The following is a 16473-nucleotide window of genomic DNA, read 5'->3' as shown; positions in this document are numbered from 1 at the left end:
ATATCAGCTGATATTATCAGTTATTAAACTTTCCATATTTGTCGAGTCCTGCCTTCATTTCACCTTGAAAGCCTTTCAAGCGCACAGAAAATAATTTTAAATGTCTGAGTTTTAATAGGCTTCTCTCTCTCTGTGATTTACACACTTACTCTTCGTGTGTGTGTGTGCACATGTTGCCCCAGTTTGTCTTAAGATCTCTCGCTCATGGTCACTGCACCATCACAATACACCTATAACTTTACAGCCCCAGACACACAACTACTGACACACATATACCCCACCCCCACCCTCCAGACACACACACACACACACACACACACACACACAAAGGCACATGCAGGACTGAATACATGCATAAGGTTATATGATGTTATGTATCGCGTGTTAATTATTATCACACTGCTGCTGTTAGCATAATAACCGTAATCTGCAGCAGTGCAATGACATCACTGGGGCTCAGTCAATATCATGCAGCTCTAGCCCTGACTTATTTATTATTTATTACATACTAACACATGTTCAGTGTCGCAATGATATTACGAAACACATGAGATGCAGTGGTTTCTGATCTTCTAAATCGCAAACTCATCTCTCTCTGACCCGTTTTCCCGTCATCTGGCTGATCTGTTTTTCACTGCACCAGTTAATCACAGGGACCAACACAGATCGAGTGCCTTAGGGGAATTACACTCTATGTGTGTCTGCGTGTGTGTGTGTGTGTGTGTAATATCACCCCCTCAACCTCACCACTACTTACTAAGATCCATGATGTTTGAACCTCAGCTCAAAATAATACTGCATGGGAAAATGGGTCGAGTTCCATTTTTGTCTAAAGACACATTTAAAGCTTCATTGTGTGTAAAATCCCCATCAGTTTAATTTCTCTTAACTTCACTCATTTTGTATATTTAACAGTTATTTGAAGTAGGGAAGTAGTGATGGGGAAGATGGGTATAAAAATAAATCTTCCTCTACACTCCTCCACACAAAAAAAACTGCGAATGTAACCCACGCCTACTCGTGTTTGAACTCCTCACATTCACTGATGTGCACACACACACACACACACACACACACACACACACACACACACACACACACACACGCACACGCACACGCACACGCACACACGCACGCACACACGCACACACGCACACACGCACACACACTACTCCAGCGTATGAGTACTCCTACATGCTTTACAAATAAAGAAAGAAACACACACCCAGCACTTCACACACTCTCCAACATGATTTCATGCCTTTAACCTAGAATCCCACACAAACCTACCTTACAGCGGGCCACGTGAGCTTGTTACGCAAAGCCGGCTCTGGCTGCTCAATAACTCTGTAAGTGTGACCCGGGCTAATCAATAAAATCTGACCAGATAACACTCCAGCACACACTCGGTTTGAGGCCAAATCGCATTTACCACAACAACAGCTCCTCTGTTATTTACTCCCAGCACTGTCATGTGCTAAAACACACACTATCAGTGCACCACATTATCATAAAGAGGCTCAGTGACACCAGGATCTTATTCCTATCAGCGGAAAACCTCAAAACTTTTATTTGACTAATGTATCAAATCAGTTTCTCAGGAAGACGAGGAAGGTGTTGCACGGTGCTGAGCTAAAACGTCTGTATTTCATTCACTAAACTGCATTTGTAGCCCTCTGTTGCTCGAGCCACACAGCCTGCAGGCTTTGGATGGTGTATACTTCAAAACATGACATCACATCCCTGTCCAACACCTGCATGTAGGCAAAATTGCTGGTTTGTCATCTGTATATTTTTAGCGCTGCACCACAACACTGCTTTTTGATATTCACCATGCATGAGAGAAACAACCTGCTTCTCTCTTCCCATTCATCTGTGCAGCAACAGAACGCAGTGAGTGAGGAGTCGGGAGGCACAGGGGGTTTAACAGATGTTAAACCACAGAAACAAACCTACAGCACTAAGCTGAGAACACGTTCTTTTCTCTACACATCCATCCTTCAGTCCTCGTGTGCACTTAGACTCGGTAACTTCACAGAAAGCCTACAACACAACTACTCTTTCACACTTTACAGGAGACATGGCTCAGTACATGTGCATATTAATGTGGCGATCTGGAGCCCACCAACACACACACTGTGAAAAAAGAACCACCCAGTCAGTTTTCTGTGTGCTGCCTAAGTCATATTCTTAATAAAAAAACTTCTGATTAAAAGTTCATTGCTCTTTAAAGGGGAGTAGATGCATTATGATATTATTTTATCATTAGATCAGTAGCATAAAATGGTCTTAAAAATATCACCAACAAAATATTGCTCTTATGACAGGCCTAAAGGTTATATACTAAAAACGCAGTTCTGTACACAATGCTACATTTCTGCATATCCCACCTAAGTAGGGACAGACAGAACAATTATTATTCCATCACAACAAAGCAGATAAAGCTCGTGCTTTCTCTCAGAGTGCGATCTAACCCTAGTCAGCCAGGCTTCTGAGAGCAACAAGGACGTGCAACTCGCTTCCTGAAACAACACCAATGACCCTCTCAAAGACGCAGGTGTGTTATTTTAGGTTTTGCAACTTTAAAGCCTCGGTATCCTTTGAGTTGGCTCTGAAGTCTAAGCATCAAAAGCCTGTTCCAGTGTAATGGGCTATCCCCGGATGAGCCGCGTAAAACCCGACTGTGCCAGGAAGAGTGCAGCTGAGTAAGACGTGCCAACAAAGGTTGTGGAATTAGATTTAGGACTGTGAACACCGCAGGAGGACAGCGGTGTATGGACAGAGATAGCCAGAGGACAGTGCTCAAACTGGATAATCATGTAGTTCTCAGGTCTGGAGGAGCACTGCTCTCACACCCAGAAGTGTTTGTTCATTTGTTAATTAAAAGAACACTGGGCAGGATTTCTACCTTAAAATCACAGCTTCAAAATCATTGTGATGTTTCACTGACTTGTATGAGGGAGAAGAGAGCCTCTGTCAGTGCTACTCTGGGCTCAGCACTGCAGAAACTGCACTATGTATCTTTTAGAGGAGGGTAGGGACCCTGAGAGTATCAAAGTGGTGATCTTCCATTAGGCCAATGCTGCCCTCTGTATGTCTAATGTAATATATAAATCTTATTAAATATACCATTCCACACTAAATGTATGGCAACCATGCAAAAACAGGCAATGGAGAATACATTGCTTTTGTGACATCACAAATCTAATTGCATTAGCATATATCCACCTACTTCTCTTACATAGGTAAGCCCCACACAAGATATAAGGAGTGTTTCACCAAGGACTGCAGGAAATGCAGTGCAGCCAATCAGGAAAGAGATTGTTTATATATATTTGTTGCAATCACACAGCTACAAAAACAGGATGTTCAATGATAAGAGGTGAAAAATATAGGATATGGGAAGATCTATCATGGTCTGATGGTTAGGATACTCTGTAGCACACCGCAGTGAATGGTCAAAACAAGGCCGTTAATTGGTCTGCAGACTGCTCTGAATGGATTGGTCAGCAGAGCACAGCTGGTCAGTCACTAATGGCTTCATCCACACATCCATTGACACATTGCTGGAGGGTCAAAGATTGGAGGGGACCGCTAGTGAGAACATCAACAAAAGTCTACAGTCTGAACAGGGTCAGAGCGAGGGTAGGTATGGGATAATATACAACAAAGATTCATCACCCAAAATATGAAATTTTGTCAAAAAAACTGAATTTTTAAAACATTCACCCAGTCACTCACAGATACTGATCAAGTCACTCACACACTCATATCTGTGAACAATTTCCCACACTCAACAAATTTACTCACTCAATGGCAACAGATAACTACAAATTATGTACCTTTGTATGAACTGTAAAAATGCTGAGGAGAAGCCTGAGACATCACTTTGGCCTAGACCTATCGACCATCACCGTTCTGTCCTGAAATCTGAAACCAGCTACAGAAACACAGCAGGGAAACGAGGACCAGAGAGGACAAAATATCACACATATATCATATGTTAGGCTACTGTCCTCACAGGCCCTGCTATATTCCTATTTATGTCTCAAGCAACACATTCAAGTTCCAGGCGTCTTTACACGATCTGACTGCTGGTATCAGCCTGACCTCAGCACATCAACACTGCATCTTCAACCTGGATACTCATGCTAATCCAGCTCCAAAATACTTTCCTTACATATTATTCTGAAGATTTTTCTAGAATCAGAGAAGCTGCAGATTCAAAGAGAGGACAGTGAGATGTAGCCCAAAATCACAGGCAGCTTGAGAGAGGAGGAGGAGGAGGAGGAGGAGGAAGGCTATATATAGGCCGACTCCACAGCAGGGCTAGAAACCAGGACTTAAACGAGCTCGCTATCTGCTGAAAATGACTGCCAACACACACTGTAGCACTGATCTGGAACACAATCTAACAGCATAAACCAAGAACATGTAAAATTGTGAGAAGAGCTGCGAGAGATACCAGTGAGGACCTGTTGTATACGACTGTAATAACTAGAGCTGGTGATGTATTGACTTATAATTAACCATATCAGGCAATAGTTTGTAATCAGATTTACACTTTTCCTATACCAAGTCTATCAGCTAAAACCACAATCAAACTAGATTATCGCCCGAAAAATATCCAGAGTGAAATCCCATTCATTTAAATGGAACTCAGAATGATGGGTGAATTCCCTAACCCACCCCAGAGGTACAGTAGGAAACTTTTATGCTAAATTCAGGTTTTGTGAACACTGACATGCAAATTTGCATCTTCAACCAATAGCAGCGCTCCTTTGACCTGAGGGGGCAGGGCTTTGCACAGCAGCAGTGCAGATCCAACATGGAAATGAAGGAAATGTTAATTGTAGCCATGTGTCAGCACAATATTTTATATAACACGGTCGGAGATGATTATAAAATTGTACAAACATGCGGTGCAGCCTGGAGCATGGCCATCATGAGGCTGGAGTAGAGGAGATATATTTTACAGTGTTTATTTCTTTATTAATTATTAATTAATTATTAGTTTGTTAATTAACCGACTACTTTAAAGAAATAACATGTAACATTTAGTATTTTTGCTCCTACAACTGCAGAGTGTAATTTACTTTTACAGCATTGCCCAGAAATCAAGGTCGAGGGGGGGGGAGGGTGGTTTTGCTCCACTCTCCAAAAGTTACATTGTGCAGTTTCTGAAGTGCAGAGTCCAAAGTAGTAATGACAGAGGCTCTGGTCTCGCTAATACAGCTCAGTGGAGGTTCAATACGATTTTGAAGCTATAATTCTAAAGTACAAATGCTACGTTTACCTAATAACCATTACACCCAGATACCACACAGGTCCTTGAACTCTGCACAGCCATCGTACCTTAGGTGACACGCCAGACACACTGAGCTTAAGCAGCAAATCTCTTCATCCTTTGTAATGGGCTCTCCTCTGGAGTTCCATGGACAGCTGAAGGTGCGTGAGATTTGAGAAGTGCTAAGCCTTTGCCTGATCTTGCTGATCTGATCTACAGCAGCGATGGAGACAAAAAGATTGAACAATAGGCACAGGTGCTCACACTGGCTAAAAACATTAGCCTTGTATCAATCAAGACTTCATCACATTAGGCTATAGGCTCTCACAATGTCTCTGTTGAACTGGTCAGCCGCTGAGACCTCTGAAAGTATGACCATGTGAAATAAATTATTTCTTGAGATGACTGTGGCCAGCGCTTACTCATGTTATACGATATGTAGTTAGAAAGGCAGGGCACTAATAAATGATGTATGAATGTACAACACAGCTCTAGAAGCTTCTGGACACTTTTCAGCAACTGTGGTTATTAAATCTTGGGGAAAATCAATAGTCAATCAGCTCCAGACTCTCTTAACACAATCAGAAAAATAACACCGCCTGGAGTTCCATCATGACAGGAAACTCAATATCAACAGCAATATATTCTTACTAAATGGCATGATGCAACATAAAACCATATTCTAAAAGGTGATGGGTATCTGCTGTAGGTCAGATCTCTTTCCAAACAGCACACAGGAAATGACTTCAGTGCTGAACAGCTCTGTTTCCATAAATCCTCTTTGATGCTCCTTGACTGAAAGTAGCACATTATTATATTGTATGCGTTTTGGAGACGTGTTCATAAACATGAAGAACACAGATCAGAACCTAGTGGTCCTCATGTGAACTGGCAATAAGACGACACGCCGGAGACGTTTACACCCAGGTCACATGTGTGTGCACACATTAATGACAGGGACTTTCCTATGTAAATTAAAGCTGTGTTTTAAAAAACAGCAGCATGTTTTAAATAACTGCACCGTGTTTTCCCAGACATGCCGACTGGATCTGGGAAATCATTAAAAGGCACTGTAAAAAAGCACAAACAGCATTAAGTCCCAAATATGTCAAACTTGCTGGTTCAGGACAGCACTTACTTCTGAAATGAATAACACACACAGTGCCGTTCACATAATTTGCCAAAATCAAACTCTGAAAGAGCACAGACAATGTTACTGACAATACATGAATGAATTAATGATTTTACCAGCCAAACACTGCCATGTACAAAACAACAATCACGGATAAATGACCGTCTGGCACTTTAAACTCAGCATTCAAATATAAAAACCAGACCTTCTTGGCTATAAACACAGGCCTGGATCTTCCTTTGTTAAAAAGCCTAGTGGATAGCTTGGGATTGGAAGGATGCAGGTTCGATATAGCACTGTCTCCTCCCTCAACATCCAAAGGTGAGGGACTTCTGGGCAAGTCACTACCCCCCAAACTGCCCCCTGGGAGCTAGAATGGCTGCCTGTAGTTGTGGGTGTGTACTCATTGCTCTTGCATACTGTCGTACCTTGCGCAATGACAATAAAGGTAAATTTATATTTTAATATAAATTATTAATATTATTGTTATTATTATGTAAGTCATCATTTTTGCCACAAAACCCACAACTGTTTTTCTCAGATCATTACAGTTCTAAACCTTGCCAAGCTTTGATCATTGTTAGTATTACAGATGATTTTTGAGTAATACACTCCCATCGCTGACACTGAAAGGTCTTCCCAGCCACACTTTGGAGCCAGTCTGCAGTCCTAGAGTGTGTAATCACTTGTACGTACCTAAGCTGTTGATGTAACATGTGGACCATCTGGTCTCAGTACAAAATCCAGGACTTGAAACTGGATTCAAGGCTCTGTTTTGAAGACTTCTGCTCATAACTTGGTTGAACAGTGAATTAATTTGTCATTTTCACATTGCACTGCTTTGGCATGTTTCAGGAATCCAGTGTTCAAGTTTGGGTCAGTGAGTAGTCAAGGCCAAAAGCTTAAATCTTACATCTAACTTAAGCAAGCTTAAAGAGGGGACTGGGTACATTTTTTACTCTCCTGAGGCTCCCCCTTTAGTGTAATTAATTTTTACAGCACAGTACTAAGAGCAATGAAGAGGGAGGGGTTTCTATAAAGTTACATAGTGCTGTTTCCGGAGTGGCAATAACAGAGGCTCTATTCTCCATATTACAGCTCAGTGGAGCATCGCTGAAGCTGTAATATTAAAATAAATCCTTTAAAATAAAGCATCTGTTAAAATCCCTGTGTCAACATTAAGTAAACCAGTACTGTCCTATACTGCAGTGTGGAGTTGACCAAACTTGGTAGTTGACCATCAGACTACTAGTGTGTGCTGTTGTAAGTGAATGGCTAGACTTCACTCCTTACCAATTGAGTCAAAAGATGCATACGGCCATCCAGTGTAACACAAAAAACGCTGGATTTAGTCAATGATAATAGTTTAATAAGGCTATTCCAAAGTCAGATCAGCCTCTTTATCTCTCAGATAAGAATCAGACCCCCATGCTCTCGGGGGGCTGACACAGCTCGGGCCAGGGGCTCATCCCCACATGACTGCAAAGTGCGAGGGTGGAATGTGAGGCGTGTCGCATGAACAAAAGCACCGGTAGTGGGTATGATGACTAGGCTTAGCGAGCCGGGCCGTCCCGATCGCTGGGACAATGAGGGCTGCTCGGACAGCAAGGGAAAGGACAGGGCACATGAGGTGGATTAGGACAGTCAGCAGTATGGGGGGCCACCGTTGCATTCCTCACACAGCAGTGACCCCACAACCGTCCATCTGTCTGGTCTATGTGTCTGCCAATGCATCTACGCTTTTGTCTCCCAGTCTCAGTCAGGCAATAGCCTTCCACGGCACGCTAGGGATGGGGTGACCACCGACATGGTTTTATGCTCAATAATCTGTAATAAATAAGAAATTCGAATTTTTCACACTAAAAATGTTAAAATACTATACAATAATATTATCTTTATATAATATTGCATGTAGAGTTGCTCTCACACAGCATCAGGGTCCTGGGGATGTGGGGTTGAGCCCTGCCTCAGTTCATTGTCTTTGAGGAGTGTGCTGTGTTCTCCCAGTGACTGTGTGGGTTTCCTCAGGCTGCTCAAGTTTCCTCACAAAGTCCCAACACACATGTTAATAGGAGGACTGGCTGTTCAGTATGGTCCATAGGTGTGATTGTGTGAGTGACCAGGTGAGTGTGTGAAACTGTCCATGGTGTGAGTGACCGGGTGAGTGTGTGATGCCTTGTGCCAAATGATTCCATGTAGGCTCTGGACCCACTGCAACCCTAAACAAGATTAAGCGCTTCCGGAATATGAATAAATGGATTAATTAATTCTTGACTGGGAGACATTTTACATCTTATTTTCAGCCAGTAATCAGAATAGCATAATGTTATTCATATTTAAGATGTGAAACAGTTGGAACATTAATGTTGCTGTAGGCCAACAGCAGCGACGGTCAACATTCCTAATCTTCTATTCCAGCAATATAGATACAATACGGTGTAATTCAATAATATTGAACACTGCCCCATGGCTACATCCTTCACCAATGCTATGTTGGGCCAGCTTAGTTCCATTCTGTACGTCACAATGTATTACCAACCAAACTGAGCACACTGTTGCTTTAAATGTGTAACACACATTGTATCAAGTATCAACAGCTGTATCCAGTAAGGCAAAGTGAAAGGGAGCGAAAAGCTAAAGATGCCCAGAGTCCTACTAATGCTAAAACTTGTTTTTCATATTAAAATTGTGGTTTGAAAAAGTGTCATGGTCAAATCTCAAGGGCTGCAGTAGTACTTCTAACTTCTAACAGAATTAGACCAATCAAAGGCAGCCAAACACTGCGGTCTTTACGAGTAACAATGTTATTCATTTTTGCAAAACTATCTATCCTATTCCAATCGGTTTACACAACATATTATTTATCGACCATCCTTGTGATATTATCCTATGTAATATTGATATTTCACAAAGCAAGCAGTATGCAAATAGGTCCTCTATCATCATTCAGTGTTTTTATTATTGCAAGGTCAGCAGTCTTTCTCTCAAACCCTTGACCATGAGGTCACTAAGCATGGTGAAGTGCAGACACAAATCTACGACCAGGTTTTTATCTGTCCACACTACTCAGCCTCAAGAGACTGACCCAGATAACAGCCCTTGAAACTCAGTGACCGCCCCAAGACGGCACAGGTATCAGCCTTGGGTTAAAAAAATAAGTCCTCAAAAACAGACCAGCCAAACATGGTGGGGGATGTGGGGGATGGGAGAGGGCGGTCCTGTCTAGTTAAATCAGGGACACTCACTGGGAGCTGACACTGATGATTCTGGCTAGCATTACAACCTGAAATTTAGCAGTAATCCCTGTCCACCCATGCCGCAGCTCCATCAGATCCTGCCTTCTCTCTCAGTAGATTCATTCACCCTGGAGAGTGAACTCACCAGGAACACTCACTTTTCTCATTCTTCATTCTACCATCTGATGTGTATAGCCTACATTCATACCTTGATACTGAGGTCAGCTACTATTATTCTGGTCATCATCAGAATATCATTTGAAAAAACAAACAAACAAACAAAACACTGGTGTGTACTAGCATTGCTAAGCATTTAATCATGTTTTGCCCTTTGAAACATTACACCTGAGTGTCCTTTCTTATAGAACCACCACCTGGACATACATGACACAGTACAAATCTCTTATTAAAACCCACAGCGCTCTTGCAGGACCTCTCCAGAGTATTTTTCCTATCATGCTGCAGTGTCCAGCTCTCACATGAGTTTGTGCCGGACGTCTGCACTGTGTGGCATAGAGTAATGTCTCTGTCTGGCCATGAGTCAGAAGGGACTAAAACAGAACCCAGTCCTAGGGACCAAGCTTACCAAATGGAAAAATAAAAAAGCCAAGTACAGCAGATATGAATGGGTATCACGCAAAGGAAAAATGCCATTATTCATGGTTCAGACAAATCAGCAATGCCTTGAGGGATATCTAGACATCCTCCCAGTTTTGTCCCTCATAATCCAGAAAAAACTCGTTCAATGACTCATGAAGAAGCTACAGATTTGATAGCCTTAATCTGTTTCTCTACCATGATCAACATCCAGGCTGCTCAGCAGAGTCTTGCTGGATGACTGACCACACTTGACTTTTCACCAAGCTTCAAATGTGACGTCATTCTGTTTTCTTCCTTTAGTCCTACATCAGAGTGATGGATAAAGTCCTGCCGGACATTGCAACATCCTCACACAGCCTTCCACACCTAGATGTTTTCACACATAATTGTTTCATCGACTTATCATAATGTAAACAGCTTAAAGTGCCTTTCTGGTAAACCCCTTCTAAACTCATTTTGGTCAGATCTGTTCAGAGTTACAGACGATGGTTATTTCTAAGATAAATTATTAAACAATTTTACAAAAAATGTATATAGTGATAATTATTCATATTGATCATCATTGAAAAATAAATGTTGATAACATTTTTGAACATATTACCTATTCTACACCTTCATTGTGTGCAAACATATGAAATAAGCATTTAGTCCCCAACCCCAACTCTACCCACCCTTCTGCCAGTTGTTTTTGCTGATCGAAAGCCCCTCCAAGCAATTTGCCAGGATTGGTCCCTTACATGTGTGATGTAAATAAATTCCATCTGTTTGAATTTTTTTTTTTTTTTTTTTTTTGAGACTGTCCTTTGTACATTTTAGTTTCATAAATTAAATCATTAAGGGCATTTTAACAAGATTAAACAAGGCTTTAAGGAAGAATTTACTGGAAACCCCCACATATTCTTGGGCCTTTCCCCAAGCAACACCTTTAAGATACTTTGTTTCTTTAATATACCGTCTATTTTACCTACCACAGAGTTTCATGGTGCCCTCAAACCTTCTCCAGACTGAAAAGAAGTCAATTTCCTATCAATGTATCTATCACTCCACATTTCTTATGACCCACACATGGTTTTGCTGAACACCTGAACAACCCCTGGCCCTTCACCAAGTTCCAGATGTTTGTGGCCTCTATCCTTACAATGTTAAAAGCACAACAAATCTTTGCTGAACACCTGAACATACTGCATTCCCATGCACATGCTGACATATCTTTCCTTGCCTTCTCCATTGCTCCAGACAGCTCAACAGCAAGCCAAGGCTTTCCCCACAGCTTCCCAAGGCACCTCGAATGACAAATCAAAAAATAAATAAAGAAATAGAGAGGAAGATGCTGTGTTGCGCATCTTTAAAGAGCAGCCACCATGCAAAACTAGTCTACTGAACCTAAGCTTGGCCTAACGATGCGTTATAAGACTTCATAAGGTGTCCTGAATTGTCATAGTCGAAGCTGGAATGTGACACAGCAAAGCCTGGCCGATGTGTTATTGCTTGTGGAGGTGGGGAGACAAAAGGCAAGTCAGTCAACGTGGTGAAGGGGCTAGCCACACGTTTTAAGGTGGCCCCCGGGTCATGCTGTTGATAAAAGGTGGCTATCAGAGGCTATTTCTAAGGATTTTGTTCATTTTTTAAACCCTTTATCTCACATATCTATTATTGTCCAGCGTTTTATTTGAATTGCCCTTTCCACCTTAAGAGGTGCAGCAGTTCCATTCTGTCGCTCGAGGCGCCAGAATGGAACGGCTGCACCTTTTAAGGTGGAACGGACAATTCCAATTAAACGCTGGAAAACACGTTAGGTTAGGCTAGGAATAATATTTATAAAATATGGTCAGTTAGACTTACCTTTAGACGAGAAAACGCGTCTCTTTTTACACCGAGAGTGAATTTTAAAAGAGTCTACACGCACATAGGTTAGCGTTTTGGGGCTTTTCTTCAAAAATCCCGATATTTAACGTTAAAATCCCGCATCCTCGCTTTGGTTAACGTTTTTTGCTTTTTTTCTCGGTTGTATTTTCCTCTTCCATAAAGCGTGGATGAATAATGAATCACAAATCCTCCTCCGCTCCGGATAATAACGGGAACACAAACAGCCGTTATTTCTCGGGTTGTGTGTTTTCAAATCAGCATCGGAGCCTTCAGCTCCTCCGCGGTCCGTCTCTCTCTCTCTCTCTCTCTCTCTCTCTCTCTCTCTCTCTCTCTCTCTCCCTTCCTCCCTCCCCGTCTGTCTGTCTATCCTCCGTTCGGCTACCGACAGGAAGAAAGACAGAATGAATGAATGAATAAATGAATGGTGGTGGTGGTGGTGGATAAGGAGGTGTGTGGGGAGCGGATAACACACATAACGTTTCCAGTAATAAATAACAAACACAAATCATACATTACATTAAAACGACCCCCTTGTAAGTCCTACAAATACAGACTGTAGTCCCTCTGTTGTTCTGCATACTTTGTAATGTGCTCAGGACCACCACAGAGCAGGGATGACTTGGCTGGTGGGTAATTCAGTAGTGATGTTCGATACCACAGATTTACTTTCCGATCCTGAGTCAAATTCATGCTGGTATCGGCGCGATACCGGTCTACAGACTGACTGACTGAGCATTATGCACCCAGACGGAATAAAAAGTAGTTCCCACCAACCAGGTATCTTTTAGACATGATCTTAATAGTTTAGTTACTTTCCATTGTGTTCCAGTTAATGATATACATTACCTAAAATACGAACCTATCAAAAGTATCAATATTTTGATTTGAGAATCGATTTTAGAGCATAAACATCTTGTATCAGAGGTATCGATATTTCAGTATCTATCTATCATTCAGTATCTATCTATCATTCAGTGTATTGCCTCGTATGAGTGGATCAGACACAGCAGCAGCTCCTAGAGTTTTAACACACTGTGTCAACTCACGGTCCACTGTACAGGACACACATTAGTGGTCCACCTTGTAGATGTAAAGTCAGAGACTGTCGTCCTCTAGTCCTTCATTAATGTACAGTGGACATTGCCTAGAGACTGCATAGTTTTATTTTGGTGGACTATTCTCTGTCCAGCATTGACATTGGGTGGTTGAAAACTAAGTGGCACGAGACCACAGTGGTTTGCAAGTTGACAGACATTGAAGGAACACTAGGTTATTTGTGCTCCTGGACTCCACCTACATTTGCAGAATGTAATTCACTTTCAGATCAAGGTGGAGGAGTGGGTTCCTACCCTCTTCCAAAACTTATGCTGAGCCCGAAAAACTGTTGTGATGATGTTGATGATTCCGACTGCAGCCAATGATAACCTCAGAAAATTGGAATATCTCAGAAAATTAAAATGTTATATGAGACCCATTTTAAAAATGATTTTTAATACAGAAATAGTGGCCTACTGAAAAGTATGTACAGTATAGGCACTCAATTTGCATGAATTACTGAATCAATGCAGCATGGCATGGATGCGATCAGCCTAAAGCACTGCTGAAGTGTTATGGAAGCTCAGGTGGTTTTGATAGTGGCCTTCAGCTTGTCTGCATTGTTTGGTCCGGTGACTCTCACTTTACTCTTGACAATATCCTATAGATTCTCTATGGTGTTTATGTCAGGAGAGTTTGCTGGTGAATCAAGCACAGTGATACTCTGGTTATTAAACCAGGTATTGGTTCTTATGGCAGTGTGGACAGGCACCAAGTCCTGCTGGAAGATGAAATCAGCAACTCCCTAAAGCTTGTCAGCAGAGGGAAGCATGAAGTGCTCTAAAATTTCCTGGTAGACGGCTGTGCTGACTTTGGACTTGATATAACACAGTGCACCAACACCAGCAGATGACATGGCTCCCCAAACCTTCACTGATTGTGGAAACTTCACACTAGACTCAAGCAGCTTGGATTGTGTGTCTCTTCACTATTCCTCCAGATTCTGGGACCTTGATTTCCAAGAAACTTCCGGCGTTGTCTCTGGGTCATGAGTGGCTTGACACAAGCAATGCGACAGTAGGCCATTTCCTGGATACTTCTCTGTGTGGTACGTCTGACACCAGCAGCAGATTTTTTTAATGGCCTTTTCTTGACAATCCATTCAGTGCTGTGGTGTCCCTGTTGCTTGTGCACCTTTTTCAAACCACACTTTTTCCTTCCACTCAACTTTCCTTTAATATGCTTGGATACAGAACAAGGGTGTCAATGACTTCCTTCTGGACATCTGTCAAGTCAGCAGTCTTCCTCATGATTGTGAACCAGACTAAGGAACCATTTTAAAGGCTTAGGAAAGGTTTGCAGGTGTTCTGTGTTGATTTTTCTAATTTTCTGAGATAATGACTTATGGGTTTTCATTGGCTGTAAGCCATAACCATCAACATTAAAAGAAATAAATGTTTGAAATAGATCACTCTGTTTGTAATTGATCTGTATAATATGAGTTTCACTGTGTGAATTGAATTATTAAAATAAATTAACCTTTTGATGATATTCTAATTAATTGAGATGCACCTGTATTTGTGAACATACGTTTTTCATGAAAGCACAACATGCCTCATGACACACCCACACCAGAGAGTCAACTAAAGATATTAGGGATTAGTTTGTGGCAGCTGACCCAAAAAACACATGCAAAAGCAGCAGATTGTGGATCTGGTGTGGGCAGTGGGGGACGGGGGTGTCTGGACCATCTGTCCCCCACCCAGAGGACAGCGAAATGACACCACCACTCAATTAAACACCCCCACACACATTCATCTTACTATACTTGTAAGTACCAAACATTGAGCTTGATTTTTAGTGAAATTAAACTGATTTGTAACATAAACCTCAGCGCAGAGTGGACTTTTCATTTGGTTTATTTTGTTTCTGTTTTGTTTGGGATTTGTTTCATGTCACTTTTAGAAATTCTTCATCACGGACTGAGACATTGATCTGGTACAATCTGAGGAATTACTTAATACAAGTTTCTGGGTTTTATATGGGGGACATTCTCACCACAGTCCTCACGTTGCACATCCAGCCCTACAGATTGTGTGTTTGTGTTGAAACCAGGTGTGAGTGTATATTTATTGGTCTTGTTTGCCTCAAACAACTTCACCTCTCTCTCTTTTCCATTTCACTCTCTTTCTGCTGACTCACGTCTGTGAAGAGCAGAATGGGCTGAAAGGGGGAGGAGAAGAGAGAGGAGGAAAGAAAGGAGGAAGAAGAACATTCTGGATTTACTTCCATCATCACTCCAGTCAATACAGCTTTACATACCACCTCTGACATCAGTCTGGTTGCAGCTGTCTAAGCGCTGGCTCCAGGGATGCCACAGCCCTCTGTTTTCAGAGGTCCAGGAACTGTCTTCCTCTCTGGATAAAGAATGATCTTCTCTCTCTCTCTCTCTCTCTCTCTCTCTTTCTCAAACCCTCCATACCCACCCCTCTCACACACACACACACACACACATACACACATGGTCCTACCTGCTCTTCCTCTCCCGGTGTGAAAGAGCACAGAACAATCATATGGGGGACAAAAAGATTGCTGATTGGGCGACTGTGTGTGTGTGTGTTTGTAGGATGTGAATGTGCTGTAGTAAGCAGACTCTGTGTCAGTCTGTCCAACACTATCATCCACCAAACACCCACCCACACACACACACACACACACACTCAAATGGCACTCAGTCTTCCATTTGCCCTGATGTAATCGATCAGCCAAGACATGACCGGTGTCTAAATTGGATGTCTTTAGTTCAGTAATGGACCTCCGAGGCTAATATCAATAACAGACTCTAGGGGGCAGTATGTGTAAAATGGCTGACTGTCTTTAACTACATGGTCTGAAGGCCTCCATTATTTATACAGACTCCAAGACTGCTTCTACCTGCAGCTTTAATCTAAGCTCAATTGTTTATAATCTGTTTGATTACAGGAGGACGGTCCCCTGTGAGTCTTGGTTCTTGGGTCAAAGTTTCTTCCTCCAGCTTTGAGGGAGTTCTCCTGCTTCAATATATTTAAGTAGAGTATACAATTTACCCAGTAAACATTTAGCCGTTGATTCAACGTTGAAATAACGTAATGACTGCCGTCTAATCAACATTCTCTTAAGGGTGAAAATGAAAGTTCAAAAGACGTCCAAACACAGACATTGAAACTACTGACGACTATTAGACGTATTTTGGACGCCCATTGACGTTATTAATTGGTCCCGAAATAAATTACTTGTATAAAACACGTTTTGGACGTCCACTGACGTTATTGATTGGT

At 41.9% G+C, this 16473-nt stretch overlaps 1 protein-coding gene across 2 annotated transcripts in view; it reads right to left on the bottom strand.

Moving 5' to 3' along the window:
- Positions 1 to 12403, bottom strand: part of sptbn2 (spectrin, beta, non-erythrocytic 2) — a 74610-nt gene extending 62207 nt beyond the window's left edge. For both annotated transcript variants that reach the window (XM_066659021.1, XM_066659023.1), the window contains exon 1: positions 12098 to 12403. The gene's annotated coding sequence lies outside the window, so the exon portion shown is untranslated. The remainder of the gene's footprint in view (positions 1 to 12097) is intronic.
- Positions 12404 to 16473: the final 4070 nt, after the last annotated feature.

This window comes from Hoplias malabaricus, chromosome 2 (assembly GCF_029633855.1).
Source record: "Hoplias malabaricus isolate fHopMal1 chromosome 2, fHopMal1.hap1, whole genome shotgun sequence".
Taxonomy (NCBI): Eukaryota; Metazoa; Chordata; class Actinopteri; order Characiformes; family Erythrinidae; genus Hoplias; species Hoplias malabaricus.
Note: the sequence above shows the minus strand (reverse complement) of the source record. Positions and strands in the feature narration are given on the sequence as shown.